The 25268-nt window shown below is 34.7% G+C and overlaps 1 protein-coding gene across 1 annotated transcript in view; it reads left to right on the forward strand.

The window, feature by feature from the left end:
- Positions 1 to 25268, forward strand: part of GPHN (gephyrin) — a 339003-nt gene that overhangs the window by 2943 nt on the left and 310792 nt on the right. The window contains exon 2 of the mRNA XM_037728619.1: positions 12511 to 12549. The gene's annotated coding sequence lies outside the window, so the exon portion shown is untranslated. The remainder of the gene's footprint in view (positions 1 to 12510; positions 12550 to 25268) is intronic.

Genomic DNA, 25268 nt, shown 5'->3' on the forward strand with positions numbered 1-25268 from the left:
AAAAAAAAAAAAAAAGGATGGGCTGTAGGGGCACGGCAGGGGATGGTGTTTGTTAGGAATAACAAAAGTCACTCTCCTGTTACTCGGGAAATTCCCAAGGGTTTTAGGAGTTCTATAATAAGAACCAAGAACAAAGACCAAATGTACTTTTGTCTTATACCTCAATAGACTAGTCATTTAACCACTCTGTGCCTTAGTTTTTTATGAAATGAGGGAAATGGAAGCACCTATTTACCAAGGTGGCTGTGAGTATTCAGTGAGAACTATTTCCTGGTATTTTACATAAGAGTTAATTTGTAAGAGTTAAATATTATTTTATTTGTTGCTATGTAACTTATGTAACTACCAAATGAACACATTTGATAGTTTTTCTTTTTTGCATGTAGCCAACAAATAGGCAACTGTAGCCTTTTACGCAGTTTAAAGTATGTCAATGAAATCTTTAGAATCTTGTTAAATTATTTCTTAATTTTGATAGGGTAAACTTCTTATTTGATCTTTCCCATCTCTATATTCCATAAATCAGAAACCTTGAATTTCTGCTATTCTAATATCTGGTTTGTTGTTTTTTGTTTTCTTTTTTAGTACTACTAGTTGACAAGTGACTGTTTCCATGGCCTTATATATTTCATTATTCAAACATTGAGCAGCATTTTATTCTTAAAGTTTTTTAGTTACTTGAAAACTACTGAGGTGCTCTTATATTAATATATACCTATAGCAGCTACATATGTAAAATTATGTTAGGGGTTTCTTAAATGGGTTTAAAATATATATAAATATGTTTTCTCTAATATCTATTTTTGAAAAGAAACAATTTACCTGATTGTGAATAACTTGATTTTTAATAGGTTCACCTCATATTTTATATGTATATATAAATACATATGATATGAATAGGGCAAAAGTTTTGTAGCACTTGTGGGCTATTAAATAATACTAATAAAATAAATAATAAATAAGCAAACATAAAATCAATATACGCCCACTGAAAAGTAATTCTACTAATTTCCCTTTTACTTTACACCCTAGAGTATTTGCAGTTCTTATAATAGTTAAAATGTAATATTGATGTGTCAGATAGGAATTTAGAAATATAATTCTGGACCTAAATTATATAGTAATTTGTCAATCTTTGATGGTTGTACCTAAAGAGAAGAAGCTGTTTCTAGGCACATTTACCTATGTTTTGTACATCAGGATTGCTAATATTTTTAAATGAGGTCAGAAGTTATTGGTAGAAAGCACAAATACTAATTTGATGAAAGTAAAATAATGTAAAACTTCTCCCTTAAAATCCTAATGTCTTATAGTCAATAATTGTCAATAATTAGCTTAATCTATAAAACACAAAGGAAAATAGTTTTAAGAAACTATTGTAAGAAATAGTGTGTTCTAAGAAAAAAATGAAGAATGAAAATTATGAATAAGATGAATGAAAAACAACAAAGATTTTGTCAATGGGTATGAGCTCTAGATAAAATGAAAAGTTAAGTCAACAGATTTATTTCCAGTTTTATTAAAAAGAAAAATAGAATATCATGAATAGTAAAGTTTATCTTCTTTATATATTTTATAGGAATAGGGCTAACAGAATTGGTTTTTCTAGATTATAAATTTGTTTATATTTTTAGGCCCTGTGTTATAAAATATGGTTCATCTGATACTTGCATGCCTTCTAGCCTTCTCCATGCCTCTAAATATGAGATGCTATCAAAGCTTACGTAGTAAAAGCCTAGTAATTCTCACTAATAAACTTTTTAGAATTTTGTTTTGATATTAAAAACTATTTTTTAATAATAGATTGCATTATATCCTTTTTATTTTTTTCTTTTTCTTTTTTTTGAGACAGAGCTTCACTCCATTACCCAGGCTGGAGTGCAGTGGTGTGATCTCAGCCCACTGCAACCTCCATCTTCCAGGTTCAAGCAATTCTCATGCCTCAGCCTCCCAAGTAGCTGGAATTACAGGTGTGCATCACCAATCCCAGCTAATTTCTCTATTTTTAGTAGAGACAGGGTTTTGTCACATTGGCCAGGATGGTCTTAAACTGATGACCTCAAGTTATCTGCCCACCCTGGCCTCCCAGAGTGCCGGGATTATAGGTATGAACCACAGCGCCTGGCCAGATTGCATTTTTTTCTGATCTGATAAATGTTGGATAATTCCCTAGTGAAATATTAGTAATTATAATGTTCCACAGAACATAAAACTCATTTATATACAAAATATTATCCCTTTATGTCCCATTATTACTTAAAAGCAGCCTATGTCCATAAAAGGTATTATTACATAAAGGAATCTTTTATCATTCTTAAAAAATATAAGGTTAGTTATAGACATATAAGCAAGGTAAAGTGAGGGCCCTTTAGACATAAATGTATAAATTCTAGAAGAGACTAAAAGATTAAGAAATAATAACTAAAGAATATCTCTGTAATTATTTTAAAAGTGATAATTAGTAAATTAGAAAATGTTAAACTGTTTCGTATTTAAAAGGCACAAAATAACTTTCAGTACTTTTAGAGCACTAAGCTATATCAAAATAAGGGTATGCTAATATATTATTTTGATCACAAGTAAAAGAGTTAAATAAAAGCCTAACACGTTTATGTCTCATTCATTCATGAAGCTTTTGTTTTTAATCCTCAATATGTGTTCAGTACCATGCTTGGTACTGAAGTTAAAAAATGAGTGAGACTTTCACAGCGTTAAGCAAACTGGCCTGCAAGCCAAATCCAGCTGTCACCTTTTTTTGGCATGTCCAGTGAGCTAAGAATAGATTTTACATTTTTAAATGGCTGAAAAAATTTTAAAAAGTAATATTTGTGATGTGAAAATTATTTGGAACTTGAATTTTAGGGTCTATAAATGAAGTGTTACTGGAACAAAGCTACACTCATTTATATATTGTCTATGACTAAAACAGCAGAGTTGAGTAGTTGTAAACAAGACCATATAGAGTATAAAACCTGACATATTTATCATCTGATGCTGTGCAGAAAAAGATTTTCCACTCCTGGCCTGTTAGATGACAACAAGTAATCTTTAGTCACATTTTTTTTTTTTCACTTTTACTTTTGGTTCCTTAGTAATCTGAATAATGTTAGGTTTCCTTTCTTATATTTTTAATTTTAGATGGAGCAAAGAAAAAATACTTTTCCGCCATAATGAAGTGTATTGCCACATTGTCTCACTAGCATAACAAAAACAAAATATCCCTTATTCTAAATAATATATAATCCCTTATTCTAAATAATATATAAAATTCTGTACTTTAAAAATTGATAAAATGAATTTGTTGTCATTAAGTGAAATCTCACTCTTAAAAATAATTTTAAACTGACATTCTTAGGAATGCCTCATAATAAAAGTATGCTAATATAATTGATTATGAAATAAACAAAAGAAGAAATAAAAAAATATCAGGAAACTCTAAATTTGACATAAAGAATATTTATCTAATAGGGTCCTCAAAACTGTTTTATTATGGTAATGAAGAGGCACCAGACAAAATGACCAAGCGTGAAATAGGGAAAATACTATAAAATGGTACCAAAGAAACCTGACCTAGAAAAAGACTATCAATTTTAGAAGCTATATTCTGTTTATAGACTACTTTTAGGTTTCTTTGGGACAGATTAATGTCTAAGCTTTTCTACAAATATTTTTCACTTAGGTTATTAGATTTTTTTTTCATGAAAATGTTAATTTTCTAGTACAAATTAAAGAAAGTTGTTTTGTAAACATTGTTTTATAATCAATTTGTTGAAATGCATGTATTTCATAATTTTGAGTGTGTGTGTACTGTAAGACAGGTATTAGTTTATGCAGTCGTTAGTCATTTTTCTTTCTTATATTGTAATGCTTCAAAATACTGTGTAAGCAGTGGGAAGAATAAAAAATCGGCCTAAGTTACTAACAACATGTTAATGATTTTCAGTTTGTTACTCTTGTGAAAGATAGTGAAAAGTTACATTTAATAACTCACCTAAAAGTTAATATAGGCCATTTTAACAATCAGAAACCACTCTCCTACATTTTAAGAGAAGCATAGCAAAAAACACCATGTTTAATCATTTGTTTTTGATAGAAAATTTGATCACTTACATATGTTATTTAAATCATACAGCAGTTTTCAACTACAGAGAATATTTTTGATATTCTCTAGAAAATATTGATTATTTTACTGGCAAAAAATGTCATTTTTAATACTCTAGAATATTTATTGTATACTCTATGAATATTTCTTTTCTGGTTCCAAGATTGTTTTGAGTAAAATAAAATACCTGTTATACATGATAAAGCTAAAATTAATTGTATGGAACTAGAATTTTGACTTTCTTAAAATTATTCTATACAAATAGGATAATTCAACAATATTAAATTGTTTACAAAGCAGAATACTAGAAACTCTTATACTTGAAGTATTTAAAACTAAATTTAATAAAATGTCCGTTCCCCTATGCTCAGATTTGACAGTTATATTTGATGCCATTTTAAGGAGCTCATTCTGATTTTATGAAATAGTTCCCATGTCATGTCTTTGTCTAAACATTTTGGCATGCAATATGGTATAGTGGGAAAAGCTTACACTATAGAGTCAGACAGACCTGAATTTAAATATTAGTGCTACCACTTACTATGAAACTTAAGGCAAGTTGACCTATCCACATCTGTCTTCTCATCTGCTAAATTAGCTAATTTTTCGCATCTGCTAAATTAGCTGATACCTACCTCTCAAAATTGTTGATTCTAATAATAAAAATAGTCAATAACAAAAACTAACACATATAGCAATTACTATATGCAAGGAACTGTTTTAAGTGTATGTTAACTCATTTAGTCTTCAAAACAACCATATGAGGCCAGGTGTGGTGGTTCATGCCCATAATCCCAGTACTTTGGGAGCCCAAACAGGGCAGATCACTTGAGGTCGGGAATTTGAGACCAGCCTGGCCAACATGCTGAAACCCTGTGTCTACTAAAAATATTAAAAAATTAGCTGGGTATGTTGTTGCATACCTGTGGTCCCAGCTACTCAGGAGATTGGAGAATGAGAGTCTCTTGAACCCAGGAGACAGATGTTGCAGTGAGTCAGGATGGGGCCACTGCATTACAGCCTGGGTGACAGAGTGAGACACTGTCTCAAAAATAAAATTAAATATATATATATATATATATATATATATATATATATATAAAAGCCAGGTACTATTTATTTTTATCTCTGCCTTACAGATTGAGAAACTGTGATACAGATTGATTAATTGACTTCCCCAATATTTTTCAAGTAGTAAATGGCAATAAATGCTTGTAAAAGGATCTAACGTAATGCCTGTAATCTTTGTAGATGCTCAATATTTGTTCTTTTTCTTCCTCGTTTAATTAACAGTACCACCTATTATCTCTAATTAGATATGGTAACCCCAAATACTTTTGCAACTAACCATTGTATTTCTGATAGCTATTGTTAACTACAAACATAACTGGTAGATAAGTCTTAAAAATAAGAATTTGGCTCGCAACAGGTAGGTATGTGAAAAAGTAACTTTTTAGTAATAGCCCACTTTATATCTGGAGTTTATATTATTTTTGTATTGTCCATTGAAAGCAGTATTTTTTTTTTTCAGATCATAGGCACAGTTAGGACCTTCCTATTTGATAAGAACAGCATTCATTCAGTCTTTCTTCAATGTAACAAATATTTATGAAGCACCTTGGGCTTTATCTAACCTAAAGCTAAAGTACACATACTCCTAAAATGGTCACGTGACAATTCAAGACAGTATAAACTTGGTATCAGAAATATTCAGCCAATTCAGGTGAAAAGATTTATTCAAAGAGAAAGATTAAGAGAGAGCTTGAATAATCAGTGAAATTTTTATAAAATTTAAGCTAAAATGTATGGGATTCAAGTTTTGAAAGAGGATGACATCACTGGTGGAAGTAAAGGAGGAAAATATATGAGCAAGACACAGAGAAATATAGACATAAAATCTTTGTGACTAGAGCAGAGAATTCACTTGACGTAGAAGGATAGATACATGAGACCTACATTATCTTATTTCTTTCATATACTGGCTAGAGAGATCCCAAATATAGAAATGAGAAACTTACTGTATTAGGCTGTTCTCATGCTGCTAATAAAGGCATACCCAAGACTGGATAATTTATAAAAGAAAGAGGTTTAATTGACTCATGGTTCAGCAGGGCTGGAGAGGCCTTAGGAAAATTACAGTCATGGTGGAAATTGAAGCAAACACATTCTTCTTCACATGGCGGCAGCAAGGAGAAGTGCAAACCAACAATTGGGAACGCCCCTTACAAAACCATCAGCTCTCAGGAGAACTCACTCATTATCATGAGAGCAGCATGAGGGTAAATGCCCCCATGATTAAATTATTAATACCTCCAACTGAGTCCCTCTCATTACACATGGGGATTATGGGAATTACAATTCAAGATGAGATTTGGATGGTGACACAGCCAAACCGTATCACTGTCCTTATTCAGAGATTCCTTGGAAATGTAGATCATAAGTCTACTATCAGCCAGTATAGACAGTAAAATCATACTTTCAGGACTTTCTTAGACTTTTTTGAATCAGCATTTATTCAAATGCACATGAATACATTCCTCAGTAGGACTTACTTTATTCTTTTTGAAGGTTTTTTTAATGCCCTGGTTTAAAAAAAAAAAGAAATTTTTGGTTCAATATGCAAACCTAGTAACTATCCACACCATTATATATTTATTTATGTATGAAATTTTAACCACTGAGAGGCACCAAGTTCCAATTTTGTTGATTTGTTGTTTGAAAACCTTTTCAGTCAATTCTTCCCTTAGAATCAAGAATCAAGACAATCAAGGAATATGTTATCATAGATTTTTTTCAGTGCTGTATCTCTGGTTAGCATTTTGTATAAAATTACAAACTTTATTATAGTAAAGAAATCATAGTACCTCAGAATTTGAAGAGAACAAAGACCAACACGTTCAAAGCCCTAGCATGCCCTTCTCTTTGCCTGAACATTTCAATCACCACTTCTTCTATCCAAGATTTCATTGTTTAGACAACTCTACTTGTTTGAAAGTCTAAACATATCAAACTGAAATCTGTCACCTTATAATTTCTACTCACTTTTCCTAATTCTGCTCTTGGCAGTGCACAAAAGAAAGTTAATTCATCTTTTACAAGACATTTCTGATATTTGAAAAGAAATATTACATTTTCTCCTTAAGTCCACTACTTTTGTATTATTTTTGCATTTATATTTTCCACCAGGCAAGGCCCTCCTAAAACATACATTCTCTATTTTTCTGTGCATGAAAAAAGAAAAGCTCCATAGTAAAATGGTGCCAGCATAAAAATTATAGGTACAAAATTACACCATTTAGATAAATAATTAGAGCAATAACTGACTTTGCATTCAAGACTGTTAAGTTGAACGGCTCCTTTACCATATAGTAGCATTAAAGAGGGAAGAATACATTGTTCCTTGAGGTCAGAATTTTTGCAATTTTGAATATAAGGAAAAAATAAAAATTCTATATATGAAGAACCCACAAATAAAAGTTATATATTAAATTTGCTTTCAATATATGTCCTAATTGTATACCTACTCTGTGCTGTCAGTTTTCATTGAGCCCTATGGATAAGAGAGATCATATGTTAAATAAACATACAAGTAAGTATAGACACAAGTGATGATAAGTTATGTTTCTAATTACAGCTCTGACTAGAAAAATACTGTTGCCCATATAACCTTTTATGGAGCAGCATAACATTGTGGTTAATTCTGCTCTGTAATGGGACATAAAAACAATAATAACAAAAATAGCATAATGGTTAAGAGCACAGACTATTTGGGCTTGAATCTCAGATCCACCTTTTATTAGTATGCAACCCTATACAATTAACTTTAAAAACCTGTTTTATTATATGTCAAATGAAGATAGCTAAGAGTACTTGCCTCATAGGGTAGTTATATTCTGTAAGTAATATAAGCAAGGCACTTAAAACAATATTTACTTGCTATATACATCTGTGCTATTATTATCTAGAATATATCTAGAAAGAGCTTTAGCTTTAAAAATAAGTAGCTGATGGTTGAATAAATATTATAAGAATTCTCTCTGGAGAAAAAAAATCAAACAGGGTACGACCTAGAGTACACAATAGTATAGTTGTGGAAAAGGAAAAAGAAATATCAAAGAGAACATGTTAAATCATTATTTTAGCATCAATTTATCAGAGTGATAGTACCTTGAAGTCACCTTTCGAATTCACCCTTACGAGTCTACTCTTGTAAAAATGAAGAAAGGCTAGCATACCAGAATACTTTGCTTTTACAAAACATGTGCTAAGACATTAACAACAAAATATAAATAAATCTTTTACAGATATATTAGTAAAATGCTAAAAGTATATTTATCTAGAGACATAGTCTCAGGAATGAAGATTTCAGGATATTCCTTTCTTTATTGCTGCCTGGAATCAGGAATATGAATTTCTCTCTAGTATATTAGATACCTGTCTATAAAATGGACTTACTGTTGCTTTTCACATGAAATGTAATAAGATGACAACAAATGAGTACTTTATATCTGTCAAATACTGTGAACTTCTCAGAATAATATCACTGTATTAGAAGGGCAGAATATTTGTAACTTTGTTGTTACTGCCTGCCATAAAAGGCATCTCATAGGGACTCAGAAAGTAGATTCAGACAACAAAGTAAATAATTGTAATTATTTTAATAATTTTACCAGTGTTACTTTCTTATATTGGAACTTGGAACTGCTACTAAAGTATGAAGGATAAATGTTCACTGGAGGTAGTAACCTTTTCAGATAATTATTTTATTATTATTATTGTTATTATTTTGAGACGGAGTCTTGCTCTGTCGCCCAGGCTGGAGTGCAGTGGTGCGATCTCCACTTACCGCAACCTCTGCCTCCCAGGTTCATGTGATTCTCCTGCCTCAGCCTCCCGAGCAGCTGGGACTACAGGTGTGCACCACCATGCCCAGCTAATTTTTGTATTTTTAGTAGAGATGGGGCTTCACCATGTTGGTCAGGCTTGGACTCAAACTCCTGACCTTGTGATCTACTTGCCTTGGCCTTCCAAAGTGCTGGGATTATAGGTGTAAGTCACTGCACCTAGCCTCAGATAATTATTAGTGGCACACAGATGAGAATTAGCAGAAAGGATCCAAGTTCCTTCAAAAAATGCTGAAAGGAAAGAAGCAGTATACCTCTTGGAAGTACAGTTTGAAGATGATGGTTGTTAGTTTCACTGTGTGAGCGAGACTAAAGGCCGAAGGCAACAATGTAGAAGAAGCAATCCATCATGCTGGAAGGACTGACTAATTGATATACAAAGAAATAAATTACGCTCCTCTATGAAGAATGAAGATAACATTGTAGCCAGCAGTGCCACTGGGATAATTTAAGTGTCTTCCCCTCAGCTTCTTCACTCCATTCTATAAGTTTGATTGCAGCAAATAACATAATATTCTTGCATGGAATAATCCTCAGGCTGAAGCTTTACAGAAAGAAAAGCTAGGTCAATTTTGATTAGGAGGTACTTCTGAATGTGATTTTACAAAATTTTTAAAATATTCTTTTTTACAAAATAGAGATATTTGAACCAGAGGGAATATAATTGTTAGTTTTGAATATTGTATAACTATAATGCAGTATTATTATAACGTGTCAATTGCCTGCTGTGATTCAAGATTACATTGTATAGGCAACCCCATTAATAATAACCCCATTGATGAGATTTGAAAGAAATTCATATCATGCTGATTTCCAACTATTGTTAGGGTATGTGTTTAGAAGTTTAGTTAATTGTGTGATAATATAAGTTCTATTTATGGGCCCTATTTATTTCTTCTTTCATTCTCTCCCATTTTGCCATTTTCAAGACTTACTGGCACTGTACTTTGTCCCTCAAGATGGGGCTTCTCTGTGGGGTAGATCAATGAATGAATATCACCCTCTGTAATAAAGAATATTTAGAGGAATGAGAGGCTACTTATATATAATATTGAAAGCAGGCTGGGTGCGGTGGCTCACGCCTGTAATCCCAGCAGTTTGGGAGGTTGAAGTGGGTGGATCACCTGAGGTCAGGAGTTCGAGACCAGCCGGGCCAACATGGTGAAACCTTGTCTCTACTAAAAATACAAAAATTAACCAGGTGTGGTGGTGCACCCCTATAACCCAGCTTCTTGGAGGCTGAGGCAGGAGAATCACTTGAACCTGGGAGGTGGAGGTTGCAGTGAGCCAAGATGGCACCACTGCACTCCAGCCTGGGTGCAGAGCGAGACTCTGCTAAATATAAAATACTATAGGACAGGGGTCAGCAAACTTATTATTTAAAAGGGCCAGATAGTAAGTTTTTTTAGATTTTGTAGGGCATATGGTCTCTGTCAAAACTACGCAACTCTGCCAGACCTGTAGCACACAGGCAGCCATAGATGATATAAATGAATGAGCCTGGCTATGCTCTAATGAAACTTTATTATGGACACTGAATTTGGATCTCATATATTTCCACGTGTCATTAAATACTATTCTTCTTTTGATTATGTCTTGAATCATTAAAAATGCAAAAATCATTTATAGATTGCAGGCCATACAAATGGGCAGGATTTGGCCCTTGGGCTATAGTTTGCCACCCCCTGTTTCAGAACATTTCTATTCTATAGTGCACTAGCATCTGCTCTGTTAATCCAAAAGCTCATAGTATGTGAGCTTTTGGAAAAATATTCTGAAAATTTGAGATTGAGAGAGGAAGCCCCATAAGAAGTTTCATGGACTTAAATACGTACTTTAAGCCTACTAGATATATACATATACATATACATATACATATACATGTACATGTACATATACATATACATATACATGTACATATACATATACATATATGCCAGGCACTATTTAAGATGTTGGGATAGAGCAATGAGCTAAGTAGTCATTACATTTTAGTGAGAAGATACAAACTTAAAAAAAAACAAGTAAAATGTATAGTACTGGAGATGTTAAGTGCTATGAATAAAGATAAACCAGGGAGGGAAGATGGGTAGCCCAGGCAGGAAAGAGGGTTATAATTTTAAATAGGGTCATTCATTAAGGAAGGCCTCATTGATAAGGTGCATTTGATCAAAGACCTAAAGGAGGAGAGGGAGGAAGCCATGGATCATGTGGAACCTGTATGCCACCCTTAATGTAATAGAGGAGAGGCATGGCATGAACTGACATATTTTAATGGGGAAACAAGTTAGGAGACTATTAAAATAATCCAGGTGGAAAGTGGCAATGGCATAGACCAGTGATAGAGATGGAAGTAGTGAGAAGTAGATGATTGATATATTTTGAAGGGAGGTAACAGATGGAATAAGAGAAATAAGTCAGGTATAAGACCCAAGATTTGCCTTGGGAATTAGAAGGATGGAGTTTCCATTTACTGAAATGGAGAAGACTGTGGGAAGAGTAGGTTTGAGGGACAAGATCAAGAATTTTACTTTGGTTATGAAAACTTGAACTTCCTTTAGATATCCAAGTAGAGATATTGAATTGCAATTAGATATTAGGTATATGAGGCTGGGCACGGCAGCTCACACCTGTAATCCCAGCACTTTGGGAGACCGAGGCAGGCAGATCACCTGAGGTCAGGAGTTCAAAACGAACCTGAACAACAGTGTGAAACCTTGTCTCTACCTAAAAAAAAAAAAAAAAAAAAGGCCCACAAAATTCTGCTGGGCATGGTGGTGCACGTCTGTAATCCCAGCTACTCAGGAGGCTGAGACAGGATAATTGCTTGAACCCAGGAGGCAGAGGTTGCAGTGAGCTGAGATCACACCACCGCACTCCAGCCTGAGCGACGGAGCGAGACTCCTTTCTTCACCCCCCCATTCAAAAAGTAGATATTAAGTATATGCATCTAGACTTTATTAGGAAAATCTGAGCTAGAAATATTATTTTTTGGAGTCATCAACATATAAATGGAATTAAAATCCATGACAATTAATGAGATCACCAAGATATTTACTGGTATCAATATCTGTTGATTGATATTACTGCCCCTGATTCTTTCTCATCCACTTTCAAAGAGGTAGGTAGTTTGTAGCAATTTGTCCCCCTGCTCATTCACAAAGAGTGGATGGGATCCCTCTGAATCAGAAACCAGGAAGTACCATTAGTTGACCATCTTCCCATTTTGCCATGGTGTAAACATAGGAGTGAATTTTTCCAAGTACCTCCTTGCTGGAAACTGTTTGCACTGGAGGTAAGTGTGAGAGGGGAGGTTGTGGGGAATGATGGGGTGAGGGCTTCCTAAACCTTTCCCATAACTCAGAAATGGTTTCATTCTGAGGAAGGGAGAAGGTTCAGGCTGGTTCTTATTTCCCTGAACCAGTTCATATAGCCCTAAATTTGACCTGCTTTCCTCAAACTGGGAGTCAGAAATCCCTTTTCTCTTCTGTTTTTCTGCTGCAGAAATTCCCAACATTCCCATTTTGTGGGCTCCAGAAAGGGGTAAGCGAAGACTTCAATCCCAGCCAATCATTTTCAGATTAATAATTTTTAGTGTTTGGTTTATTTTATCATCATAAAAAATGCTTGGACCCATTTTTCGCATCTGTTTAATTTCCTTGTGGATTGTTATGTATCTATATGTTCTAGGGTCATTCTGTTTCCCTGGGCAATAGAGTTCAGATCCATCTGCTGTTTCCATTTGTGTGCTGTTCTCTTGTGGATTCTCATATGCAGTTTATTGATTACTGTATCCTAGATGGAAGACACCCAATTCAGGGGACTGCCTCACTCTGAATCTCATCTTTTCCTGAATGGTGTTTTATTCCTCTTCTGAGAGCTTGTTATTCCCCTACCCAACTGCTTCTGATGATCTGTAATTGTTTCTCTACTGTTCTGTCTACCTGCTTGATTGCCTTTGGTTTTTGTCTCTACTTTTTGCCTCACTTCACTCATCTGCTGAATGATTTGCATTCTTCACTCACTGGTGCTTTGTCCATCAGCAAATGGCCTGGTACCGCCATATCCATCTGCTGTTTTAGCATTTTAGACTGCCCGACATTATCTACCTGCTCCCCTACAATTCCCCTATACTATGGCCTAACAAGTGCTACGCCATCTGCCTGCCTGATCTTGCCCTGCCCAATCTGTGCCTGTAACACTGTAAGTAGGTGAGATTGTTTAGCATTTCTGCTATCATCTATACTTGCCTTGTGCCAGTGAGTTAGCCTGCTGACTGAGTTTGCTCAACTGTTGCCTTCTCTATCTATTTGTTGCCTGTGGCTGCCCCATTAATTTATTTGAAACATTGCAATCATCTCCTGTGTACTGGCAACTTACTGATTGGCCCGTGATGCCTCGTTTATAGTTTGCTGCATTTAAAAAATCACTGGCATTGCTCCTCTATGTCTTGTAACCCTGATCATATTTTATTTCCAATAAAAGTTTTGCCTACATATTGTCCAAATTGTCCAAACATAACTTAGAAATAGGAAAATGCTTTGCTGTTTAACAGCCCAGTCCAGTTTGCTCCTAAACTGACTTTTTAAACTCACTACCACCCCTCTGCTTTTTTTTATACAACTCCACATTCTTCTCTTTATGTAGGAATATAATTTTTTATAAATCATCATCTTAAGTTTTCTTTTCACATCATATATTATGTACATTTATTTCTTGTGTATGGGATCTTTCAATAATTTTCCATATACTAAAATTCTTAATTTATTTTTCCTAAATTTTCCAGGGTTTTATAAGGACACGTTACTCCTATTAATTTTATCCTTTTTAGTAACACCAGAAGAATTTTTTTGCAACTTCAAAGTACCATCTCTAAAAATAATAAATTTAATTATCTTATAGTTCTTTGTAGTTCAGATTAAAGTAGCTTTCTGCTGTGCTCTATTTTTCCCTTTGAGAATATCATTTCTCAGCTTCCTCATAGTTTACGTAATACCCGTTCTTTAGAGATCCTTTTGATGTATTTATCTTCCCTCCTTTTAAACTTTTTTCTTGCATGTTGGGTAAACCTTTGAAATTGATGTTTTTGCATTATTGTATTTACAAAGTACTTGGCATCTAAAAATAACTTGCAACATAATATTATCTGTACCGTAAAGCTTACAGTCTTATTTGCTTATATTTAAATGAAAGCTCAAATACAAGAGCCAAAGAAGAATTTTGGTGAAATTTGTAAGAGTATAAGGAGGAGATTTACATTGGGGTGTGTATGTATGCATACACATGTGTATATATAGATTTGAAGTGTTTTATGTGTGTGTCTATAACATCATTGTGCTCGAAGTATGGAAAATGCTGAGTATCCATATTAAATTTTATTTTTACAAAAAAGGAAAAAATCTAAAGAGGTGATACATTTAGGGATATGGAAAAAGTATAAATGGTTTTTTTAATTTTCTTTTAATGACAGAGATAAAATTTGTCAGTGTGAACAAAAAGGATGCTCTACTGAAGAAAATCATTTCAGTAGCTTTTTAAAATTGTGATAAAATGAAATTTATAATTTTAACCGATTTTAAGTGTACAATTCAGCGATATTAGCACATTCACAGTTTTGTGCAACCATCACCACTGTTTCTAAAACTTTTTTTATCATCCCATATAGAAACTATGTACCCACTAAAGCTCCATTTCTCCCTCCCCCACCCATGGTAAACTCTAATCTACTTTCTGTCTTTATAAATTTGCCTATTCTAGATACCTCATATAAGTAGAATCATAGTTTTATCTTTCACTGTCTAGCTTATTTCACATAGCCAAATGTTTTCAAGTTTCATTCATACTGTATCATGTATCAGAATTTAATTCCTTTTTAACACTAATATTCCATTGTATGTATATAACACAATTTGTTTATCAGTTCACCTGTTGGTGGACACTGGATTGTTTTTGGCTCAAGTGTCTGTTTTTCTTTTAGTTATAGAACTAGAAATGGATTCAATAGCACTTATACTTTTGTCTAAGAAGAAATTAAATTAATAGCAAAGAAATAGGGGAAACCACATAATTAACATGAAAGATTAATATGTTCGAGATATAATTAGGAGCAGAAGAATTATAAACTTTTAGAAAGGTTACAGAAGGCCAAATAATAAAATTTAGAAGACTGTATTCTATGAATAAAAGGGAGAATTAAGTTAAAATAACTCAGATCTTGGATGATTGTAAGATAACAAAAATGATTTTGAAGAAAGTTAAATTGTTTTAAAATAACCAATTTAAGGACAGTATGATGGCATACCTTTGAAACGGAATAATGTGGGCTTAAAGAGGAGAGAGGTAGGCATTTGAAAGGCAAGGTTTAAATGAAGATGACTAAGATGAGAGAACCAGGTCATGTTTAGAGAAACCAACAATAGGAATAGAAATTCATTTCAATTCAAAGATTTTTCATCCTGTATATTCAGCCTTCTACCACTCATAGATATTTTTCTAAAAAGATTCCTAGCTTCAAACCCCGGAGATTCTGATTCACTAGGTTTGGAATATGGTTTAGGTAATGTGCGCATTCATACATGTCTGTATGTGTGTGTGTGTGTGTGTGTGTGTGTGTGTGCGCGCGCGCACGCGTGCACATGTGTCTGTGTTTTAATCCACTGATGAAACATGATGTGAGTTAAATTGAACTCTGTGCCATAGTGTCCTATACCTTAAAAGGATTAAAGAAGTTAAAGAGAATTGATTCTTGTCTTCAAGCAGTTGAAAACTGCAGTAGTTAAAATAATGATGGACTTAGGAAAGAAGACTTTCAGTCTGTCAGGTGATATGTTCTCATTTATTAATTCAACAGTTTTGCAGGGGGGTGATTTTTATACACTCTATATATCCCTTCTCAACTGAGGTTTCTCATCTAAACTATCAAACACAGAAAATTGTTTGACTATTTGACTGTCTTCTTAATTCTCCTAAGGGTGGCACACAACTAGTACCATTCTGTATGGGTAAGAGAGAAATCAATTTACTAGATACAAAAATTCTCTCAGAACGTTTTAAGAAAGGTTGGGTAATCTGTAGTCTGCTAGGAATATTATGTGACACAGGACATAAAACCTTGCTCTTAAGGGTCTCACATTTAACAAAAAAAAATGTGTTTCTAATAGCAACTGCAAAATTTTGTGCTTTTCATCTAATGGTTTGAGGAAAATGTTCAAAGTCAGAGTGGCTGTATATAAGGAAATCCCTTCACCTCTTCTAATCATTATTGATACAAGAATAAGAATATAATAAGAATGACAAATTCTGTATTACAGCTTATCACAACTGAAGGATGCTGGCAGTAACTTAAATGCTGATAGGCATCTCTTTCATTGATAGCTATTAATAAACAACAGTAACTAAAACCAGGCTTATTAGTTTTATAGTGAAGAATAGAAAATGGCTATAGATAAGTAGATAAATAATGTCCAGGAGGCTGTTCTTGAATGTAATTGCAAGCACAATGAGAGACTTTTGTCCCCTGAAGTACAACTCTTACACCAATATTGAAAACATTCAGGAATTTAATTTGTCCTCATTATCAACTAAAACTCACTAAAATTCCTGGTGTCAAAAGATTCAGTCATATTCATTAGTTTTTCTTATGGATTTGGTTAATTATTCCTGAACTATAAATGTATTTGTCCTCCCTATACTGATATATGCGTTTAAGCCTGAAAGCAGTTATCTTTCATTCCTATTACTCACTACTTCACACTGATTCCTTTAGGATAAATTTTATCAACACATTTTTCCTTCCTCCTCCTAATTTCTTACTAAAATTTATTTTAACAGCATAGCTAATGGGACGATCAAGGTTCTGATGTCAAGAGAAAAGCACTACAATATAAATTATGACCAGATTTAGCTTTTTTCTTAGCAATAATGAATAATTTTAAAAGATTTTGCTTTGCCTGTATTCATTCTGAAAAACATTTCAAAACAGAAAAAGTAGATTATACAGCTATTTTAATGATGTGGAATAAAGGAAAATATAAGAGTAACGTAATTTTATTAAACTTATTAATAATAAATATTTTTTTAATGATCTGTAAACTCCTATTTTGAGGAAGCTGAGTTTACATACACAGGAAGCTGAGTTCTGCAACCTCTGTCTCCTGGGTTCAAGCAATTCTCCTGCCTCAGCCACCCGAGTAGCTGGGATTACAGGCACGCACCACCACACCCAGCTAATTTTGTATTTTTAGTAGAGATGGGGTTTCTCCATGTTGGTTAGGCTGGTCTCAAACTCCCAACCTCAGTTGCTCTGCCTGCCTCAGCCTCCCAAAGTGCTGGGATTACAGGCATGAGCCACTGCCCCCGGCCTATTTTAGCCATTTTTAAGTGTAAAATTTATTGGTATTAATTATATTCACAATGTTGTACAATCATCACCACTATCTATTTTCAAAACTTTTTCATCACCCCGGAAACCTGTAACCTTTAAGCAATAACTCCCCATTTCTCCCTTCCCATAAAACTTGGTAACCTCTAAAACTACTATCTTTATAAATTTTTCTATTATAAATATTTCATGTAAATGCAGTCACACAATAATTATCCTTTTGTGAATGGCTTTTTTCATGTAGCCTAATGTCTTCTCAGTTCATGTATGTTGTAGTGTATATCAGAACTTTATTCCTTTTTATGGCTGAATATTATGTATGTAATACCATAATTCATTTATCCATTCATCTTTGGATGGACACTTGGGTTGTTTTCATCTTTTGGCTATTGGGAATAATGCTGTTGTGAACATTGGCATACAAGTATATGTTCAAGTTCTTGCTTTCATTTCCATTGGTTATGTACTTAGGAATGGAAGTGGGGGCTCATATGGTAATTCTGTGTTTCACATCTTAAGAAATTAAACTGTTTAAGAGTTTTATAGTTTTAGTTATTATGCTATAGATAAAAAACAATAGTTCTGTATGCTATAGATCTATTTTGAGTTAATTTTAGTATGTGGTATGAGGTACAAGTTTATTCTTACTTAATTATGAATACAAGGAATTTAAATTTTTTCTATTTAAAGATATTACTGGAAATGACATTCCCAGCCTCAAGTACCCATTTGCCTAACATTAGTACACTTACCATTTTCTTTTATCCTGTAAAGACATCCTAACATTCATAACATAACCACATACAAAGTTGCTTTTTATTAATCATTTCTGACAGGCATCCTCCGTATCCAAACAATACTAGTATTGATGGAGAGACCTTTTAGGCTTGTGGGCCTTCATCAAACAGTACTTTTTGATAGAATAAAATAAAGAGAATACAGTATAATATGCAAGGCCTTATAAGAGTTCAAATGTAAGGCAACTAATTAACTGTTCTTCGCTGATGAGTAACTTTGGTTTAAAAAAATAACTTGCCTAATGATATGGGAACATGGGTTTGATTTTGTGCTATTCAGGCATATTGAAGGTGATCTCAACTCTAGCTAATTAAAACAATTTATAATTCCAGCTGAAAATAAACTTTAGAATTTGTAGAAAATGCAAATGCCAATGTTGCAGCCTGAAATTATTATTTGTCTTCAAATTAAAGTGAAAAGAGATTCAGTAGAGAAGCACCTTGATTCCCAGTATCTGTCAGTTGATAAAGTAGCTACTGCAGAATTCTATAAAAGTAAGAAGGAAGAGTGAGATGGTAGAAAGAAGAGTAGGGTTTATGGGTTCAATTAAAACTTTAAAGAACAGGTAATTCCTGCCTCTTTCCTCATTGTGTAAATTGTCTCTAAGCACAGGATGAAGAAAATATCTGAACTCAATCTATTAAGATAACAAAACCTTCATACCAAAGTGGAATAAAAATAACAAGGAGACTATAGACCTAATCGTATGTGAAAATATATGTAGAAATATTAAAATAATATACACAAACTTGATATAGCAACAAGTTTTTCTAAATGTGCACCTCTTCTAAGTAAAAAAAAATTTTTTTTTTTTGAGACGGAGTTTCAGTCTTGTTACCCAGGCTGGAGTGCAATGGCGCGACCTCGGCTCACCGCAACCTCCGCCTCCTGGGTTCAGGCAATTCTCCTGCCTCAACCTCCTGAGTAGCTGGGATTACAGGCACACGCCACCATGCCCAGCTAATGTTTTGTATTTTTAGTAGAGACGGGGTTTCACCATGTTAACCAGGATGGGCTCGATCTCTTGACCTCGTGATCCACCCGCCTCGGCCTCCCAAACTGCTGGGATTACAGGCTTGAGCCACCGCGCCTGGCCAGCAAAATTTATTTTAAGAATTCAAGGATAGTAAGTTTTAGACATCCATTAATTCCATTTTTATGATTATTAGATAAATCACAAAAGATTATATGGTCATCTTAATGTATGCCGAAAAGACACAAAATTCAGTGTATTTTTTCCCGTTAAGGATACATAGTAAACTAGAATTAAAACGTGTTTTTCACAAAATCTAGCAAATACAATAAAGCTGAACCACTGGATAAATTCTTTCTAAAGTTAGAAAAAAGAGAAAGATAGTCACTGTCACCATTATTTGTTCTAGAAAATCTAACCACAAACAGTTTGGGCAGTCAGTAATATGTATCAAAAATTTTCATTTAATGACATAATTACATAAAGAGATTATACGATGGAAATGTGAGAGAAGATATGGAGAATGAAATGAGAAGGTCCAAAGTACGTTACATCAGAGCCCCAAAAGGAAAAAATAGAACAGAGAGACGGCAATGATCAAAGAGATAATGACTGTAAAGTTTACAGAACTAATGAAAAAACACAAATCTAGAAATCCTAATGGTATAGTGTATCTCAAGCAGGATAAATAAAAGAAATCTATTTCTGAACACATGGGAATGAAACATCAGAACTAAAGTAAGAGAACAATTGAAAGTAACCAGAGAGAAACAGTAGATCACTTACAGAGAAATGATAGCAGACTTTTCAACAACATTGGAATAAAACACACAAGAGAATATATAAAGCATTAAAGAAAATAATGAGAATTGTTTATTAAGCAAAATATCTCTCAAGAATAAAGAGGGTGTAAAGCAACATGGCCAAATAAAAGGCTCCACCAGTCATACCACAAACAGGAACACCAAACTTAACAACTATCTATACAAGAAAAGCACCTTCATCAAAACCAAAAAACAGATGAGTAGTAATAGTACCTGGTTTTAACTTATGTTGCTGAAAGAGACCCTGAAAGGGAAAGGAAACACAGTCTTGAATTGCCAATGCCACCCCTCCCCAATCATACCCCAGCATCAACTGGCAGCATGGCATGGAGAGAGAATCTGTGCATAGGGTGAGGAAGTGCACAGTGATTGTGAGACATATCACTGAACACAGTGCTGCCCTGTCACAGCAGAAAGCACCACAGGCTTACAATACAGACTTAACTCAACTGAATACTGCCCATAGAGGGAGCATTTGGACCAGCTGTAGGCAGAAGGGAACTGCTCATCCCTGAGACTGGAATGTGAGCTTTGGCAAGCCTTACCACCACAGGCTAAAGTCCTTTGCAGCCCAAAATAAACTTGAGATGCAGTCTAGGCCACAAGAACTACAGTTCTTGGTCAAGGCTCAGATCCAGTAGGACATGGGGGCACATGACCTACTAAGACACCAGCCAGGGCAGCTAAAGGAGTGCTTCCATCATCCCTCCCATAGCCCAAAGCAACATAGCTCACAGCTCCAAAAGAGACCCAATGCTTCTGCTTGAGGCAAGGGAACAGTAAAGGGGACTTTGTCTTACATTTGGAAACCAGCTCAGCCACAGTAGGATAGGACACCAGGCAGAGTCATGAGGCCCCCTTTCCAGGCCTTAGCTCCCGGACAGTATTTTTAAATCACACCCTGGGCCAGAAGGGAACCTGTTGCCTTGAAGGGAAGGACCCAGTCCTGGCAAGATGCATCAACTGTTGACTAAAGAGACCATGGACCCTCCAGGGTCCAGCAGTGATATCCATATAATATGCCATGTGCCTTAGGTGAGCCTCTGAGACATGCTCACTTTAGGTGAGACCCAGCACATTCCTAAATATGATAGCTACATTGAGAGATTCTTTCTGCTTGAGAAAAACAGAGAAAAAGTAAAGAGGACTTTGTCTTGCACCTTAAGGGAGTAGAGCAGTAAGTGGGCTCTTAGGGACCTGATTCCAGGCCCTAAACCTAGGACAACATTTCTGAACCTGCACTGGGCCACAGAGAAGTCCACTACCCTGAAGAGTGAGTCCCATGCCTAGCAGCATTCACCACAAGCTGACTGCAGAGCCCGTGGGCCTAAAGGGAACATCATCACTGGTAGCCTGACAATATTCCCCGTGAGTCTGTTGCGGTGGGTAGCCATAGGGTGAGGCTCTTCTGTCTGGGGAAAATAGAGGGAAAAGTGGGAATGACTGTGTGTCATGATTTGAGTGCCAACTCAGCTTCAGTAAAATAGAACACCAAATAAATTTCTAATGTTTTTTATTCCAGTCCCTCACTCCCAGACAGCATGTCTGGAACTACTCTTAGTTGGGATAACTCAATACCCTAAAGGGAAGGGCACAAGCCTGTGTGGCTTCACCACCTGTTGATTCTACAGCCCCAGTGCCTTGATTGAATATATACAGCAACCAGGTAGTGGATACGGTGGGCCTTGGGTAAGACCCAGTGCTGTGCTGGCTTCAGGTCTGACCCAAGACTGTCCTATTGGTGGTGGCCACAGGGGTGTTTCTGTCAACCCACTGTCCCCAGCACCAGAAGCATAGCACAGAGAGACTCCATTTGTTTGGGAGAAAATAAGGGAAGAGAACATGAGTCTCTGGTAGTACAGAGAATTTTTCTGGACCTTAACCCAGACCACCAAAGTGGTATCTCTGCAAGTCTGCAAGAACTATAGCATTATTGGGCTTGGGGCCCAAGTCCCTTCAAATAACTGGAAAGCCTTTCCAAGAGAGACAGGCACCAACAAGCCCAGATTGCAAAGGCTGCAATAAATACCTAACTCTTCAATGCCCGGATACACTGACAAACATCTGCAAGTATCAAGATCACCCAGGAAAACATGACCTCATGCAACAAACTAAATAAGGCACTATGGACTAAGCCTGAAGAAACAGAGATATGTGATCTTTCAGATACAGAATTCAAAATAGATATTCAATATCTATAGATATTGATAAATTCTATATAGATAAATTCAAGATAACAGAGAGAAGGAATTCAGAATTCTATCAGATAAACTTAGCAAAGAGATTGAAATAATTTAAAAGAATCAAGCAGAAATTCTAGACATGGAAAATGCAATTGACACACCCAAGAATGCATCAGAGTCTCTTAATAACAGAATTGATCAATCAGAAGAAAGAATTAGTAAGTCTGAAGAAAGATTATTTGAAAATACACAGGTAGGGAGATAAGAGAATAAAAAAGGATAAGTTATACCTGCAAGATCTAGAAAATAGCCTCAAAAGCGCAAATATAAGAGTTATTCGCCTTAAAGAGGAAGTAAAGAAAGAGATAGGAGTAGCAAGTTTATTCAAAGGGATAATATGAGAGAACTTCCCAAACTTTGAGAAAAATAAAAACATTGTACAAGAAGGTACTAGATAACACTAAACAGATTTATCTCAAAAGGACTACCTCAAGGCACATAAATAATCAAACTCCCATAGTCAAAGATAAAGAATCCTAAAAGCACCAAGAGAAAAGAAGCAAATGACATAACGGAGCTCTGCTACATCTGGCAACAGAGGTTTCAGTGGAAAACTTACAGGCCATAAGAGACTGGCATGGCATATTTAAAGTACTGAAGGAAAAATCTTTTACTCTAGAATAGCATATCTGGTGAAAATATCCTTCAAGCATGAAGAAAAAATAAAGACTCAGATAAACAAAAGCTTAAGAGATTTCATCAACACCATATCTATCCTACAGGAAATACTAAAGGAAGTTCTTCAGTCTAAAAGAAAAGCACGCTAATGAGCAACAAGAAATCATCTGAAGGTGCAACTCGCTGGTAATAGTGAGCACACAGAAAAACATACAATATTATAAGACTGTAATTGTGGTGTGTAAACTACTCTTATGTGAAGCAGAAAGACTAAGCAATAAACCAACCAAAGACAATAATCGCAACAAGTTTTCAAGACATAAAGAGACATAACAAAAAGTTAAAAAGCAGGGGGACACAATTAAAGTGTAGCGTTTTTATTCATTTTCTTTTTGCTTATTTCTTTGTTTCTGTATGTAATCGGTGTTGGCGTCAGTTTCAAATGATGTGTTATAAGATAGTATTTGCAAGCCTCATAAAAACTTCCAATCCAAAAAGCCTACTTAACTACAAAAAATATATAAAGCAAAAAAATTAAAATATACCACCAGAGAAAATCACTTCCACAAAAAGGAATACAGGAAGAAGAAAAGCAGGAAGAGAAGACCACAAAACAATTAGAAAACAAATAACAAAATGGCAGGTGTAAGCCCTTACTTATCAATAATAACATTGAATTGGCTAGACATGGTGACTCATGCCTGTAATCCCAGCACTTTAGGAGGCTGAGGCAGGCAGATCATCAGATCAAGAGATTGAGACCATCCTGGCCAACATGGTGAAACCCCATGTCTGCTAAAAATACACAAAATTAGCCGGGTGTGATGGCTCTTGCCTGTAGTCTCAACCAGTCGGGAGGCTGAGGCAGGGGAATTGCTTGAACCTGGGAAGTGGAGGTTGCAGCGAGCTAAGATCGTCCCACTGTACTCCAGCCTGGCAACAGAGCAAAACTCTGTCTAAAACATATAAATAAATAAATAAATAATAACATTGAGTTATACATGGACTAAACTCTCAAATCAAAAGATAGAGTGGCTGAATGGATGAAAAAACAAGACTCAGTCATCTGTTGCCTAAGAGAAATGCAGTTCACCTGTGAAGGCAAACATAGACTGAAAATAAAGGGATGGAAAAAGATATTCCATGCCAGTGGAAACCAAAAAAGAGCAGGAATAGCAGTAGTTTTCTAAACAAAAACTGTGAGTCGAGACAAAGTCATTATATAATAATAAAGGGTGAATTCAGCAATGGACCCAATGCTGGAGCACACAGATATATAAAGAAAATATTATTAGAGCCCAAGAGAGAGATAGATCCAATACAATAATAGCTGGAGACTTCAACATCCTACTTTCAGCATTAGGCAGATCATGCAGAGAGAAAGTCAAAAAGGAAACATCAGACTTAATCTGCACTATAGAACAAATGGACCTAATAGATATTTATATAACATTTTATCCAATGGTGGCAAAATACACATTATTCTCCTCAAAACAGTGATAATTCTAAAAGATAGACCATATGTTAGGTCACAAAGCAAGTCTCAATACATTCAAAACAAATTGAAATGATATCAAGCATCTTTTCTGACCACAATGGAATAAAAATAGAAATCAATAATGGGGAATGTTGGAAACTACAAACAAATGGAAGTCAAACAATATGCTCCTGAATGATCAGTGAGTCAATGAAGGAATTAAAAAGGAAACTGAAATTTTTCTTGAAACAAATGACAATGGAAACAAAACATACCAAAACATATGGGACACAACAAAAGCAGTACTGAGGAAATTTTATAGCTCTAAGTACCTACATCAAAAAAGGAAAAATTCAAATAAAGAATCTAATGATGTACCTTAGAGAACTAGAAAAGCAAGAGCAAACAAAACCCAAAAGTAGTAGAGGAAATGAAAGAATAAAAATCAGAGATTTTTTAAATTCAGATTCAGAGATACATGAATCTGAAATGAAGAAAATAAAAAAGATCAACAAAATGGAAAGCTTGTTTTTGAAAAGTTAAACAAGATTGACAAACCTTTAGCCAGAATACGAAAAAAGGAGAGAAGATACAAATAAATAAAATCAAAAATGAAAAAGGAGTCATTACAATTGATACTACATCAAGTCAAAGGATCATTAGTGGCTACCAGGAGCAATTAACTATATACCAAAAAGTTAGAAACCCTAGAAGAAATGGATAAGTTCCTAGACACATACAGCCTATCAAGTTTGAACCACAAAGAAATCCAAAACCTGCACAGACCAATAACAAATATCTAGATTGAAGTTGCAAAAAAGTATCCCAATAAAGAAAAGCCTGATGATACCCAATTCTCTGCTAATTCTGTAAAACATTTAGAGAAGAACTAATACCAATCTTACTCAAACTATTCTGAAATAAAGAGGAAGAGGAAATACATCCCAAC

The sequence above is a fragment of the Cebus imitator genome, unplaced genomic scaffold (assembly GCF_001604975.1).
Source record: "Cebus imitator isolate Cc_AM_T3 unplaced genomic scaffold, Cebus_imitator-1.0 Scaffold13, whole genome shotgun sequence".
Lineage (NCBI taxonomy): Eukaryota > Metazoa > Chordata > Mammalia > Primates > Cebidae > Cebus > Cebus imitator.